Genomic DNA, 1,631 nt, shown 5'->3' with positions numbered 1-1,631 from the left:
TTTCTCTCCTCCTTCCCCCGCTCCACCCCCTCCTTTCGCAGGAACCAGAAAAGATGCACACCAGCCGGCACTTGATTCCTCACAAAGAAGTACCCACAAAGACACTCAGCACCCGGCCAACCATGAAGGGGAGAATCCAGTTTACCGCAGGGAGAGTCCGAAAGTAGGAAAGGGAGGGAGCCGCGAAGTCAACCTTTTTTTGGCAAATAGGCTTAAATTGGAAGATTTCTTTCCCCTCCTCCCTACTAAAATACCTGACCGACGAGGGTGGGATTCGAACCCACGCGTGCAGAGCACAATGGATTAGCAGTCCATCGCCTTAACCACTCGGCCACCTCGTCACGGCACTCCTGCGCTTCTAAGTACCTTATTCCAGAGCTTACCCTCGGGAACTCCCGGCTGCCCTGGGGGGAGGCCAAGGAGGAGACGGCTCGGGGACGTCCGGGGCGCATGGGGATGGCCGGCTCCCACACGAGTGGACCAAGCACTGGACTGGAAACCTCGCGATGGGGAGAAGGCAGGCTCCGCTCTCCCAGGACTCAGGACAGGGGTCGAGCGGCGACCGCAGCCCCGGGCCGGGGTGGGGGTCGGGGCTCCCTGGCGCGGGCGGCCGGGCCCCCGGGGGCGCATGCGCGCAGGCGGTGGGCGTGGCCCGGCGGCGTGGGAACCTGGGGGCGGTCGGCACCCGCGCGCCGGGGGCGCCCACCTGAGCCCGCCGCGGGCGGGGGCTGCCGCGGCCGGTGCCCCCGGAGCCGACCCCAGGGGCCCTGGCGAGTCCCGGCTGGGGATTCGTGGAAACTGAGACGGTCTGGGCGGTTAGACGGCCGGTCCGCGCGGGGCCGCGCCGCGTCTCTGCTCCGAGCCCTTAGCGCCGGGACGCTGCGGGGTGCGACTGCGCAGAGAGGGCCCCTTCCGTCGGGGGCGCTCCTGCCGCTGCTCCGCCTCCGCGGAGCCGGGAGTCCCCCCGCCCCATACCTCTGTGCCTCTTGGGTGATTTTCTTGGGGCAGTTTGCCCAACTTTCATTCGATTTTCCAAGAGGTGTGGTGCTAAAAATGTCAAAAGACTCACTGCCAGCGAGAAAATTATTTGGAGAAAGAGTGGAAAAACAGGAGCTTTCAACAGCTTTTTTTAGATTTTTGATTTGTTTCACGGAATGAATAAATGCACATAAATGAACATGGGTAGGGCTGAATACTGACTAATCTGAATGAATCATTTATGCCTGGGGAAAGAAGGTCATATTAAAGGTGAGTCTTGCAGGGGAGGTTTTCTAGAGGTGGCCGGGAGAGGGGGTGTCCCACGCTGAGCAAGGGGCCTGAGCACAGAGGCAGGGAGGCTCGCCGGATCTAGACATGTGTGGAGAAATCACTGGCTGAAGCATGTGAGTGACTGATCAGGAAGCATCCATAAATCTGAGAAGGAAGGTGGCCATGAAGATTTTTTTTCCTGAAGCCCAAGCAAACCGATCATAAGATGAACAACAGGGAACATGGGCGAAATCCTGCAGGAATGGATCAAAGAACCATTGTCTCTTCTTACTTGAAAAAACCCTTCTATTTAAGTGTTTGCCGCATTGACCTACTTAGACCTTTATGCTCAGTTTCACCCTCTTCCCTCTGCTTGTTTTCCA

The 1,631-nt window shown here is 58.8% G+C and overlaps 1 non-coding gene across 1 annotated transcript; it reads right to left on the bottom strand.

Annotated features, from left to right (window-relative positions):
* Window positions 1-259: 259 nt before the first annotated feature.
* Window positions 260-341, bottom strand: TRNAS-GCU (transfer RNA serine (anticodon GCU)). The gene has a single exon. It is a non-coding gene; the product is annotated as a tRNA-Ser (tRNA).
* Window positions 342-1,631: the final 1,290 nt, after the last annotated feature.

This window comes from Eumetopias jubatus, unplaced genomic scaffold (genome assembly GCF_037043125.1).
Source record: "Eumetopias jubatus isolate StellerSeaLion01/CBP00866 unplaced genomic scaffold, mEumJub1_p1.0 scaffold_6, whole genome shotgun sequence".
Lineage (NCBI taxonomy): Eukaryota > Metazoa > Chordata > Mammalia > Carnivora > Otariidae > Eumetopias > Eumetopias jubatus.
The sequence above is the reverse complement of the archived record's forward strand: the minus strand, read 5'-3'. Positions and strand labels throughout refer to the sequence as shown.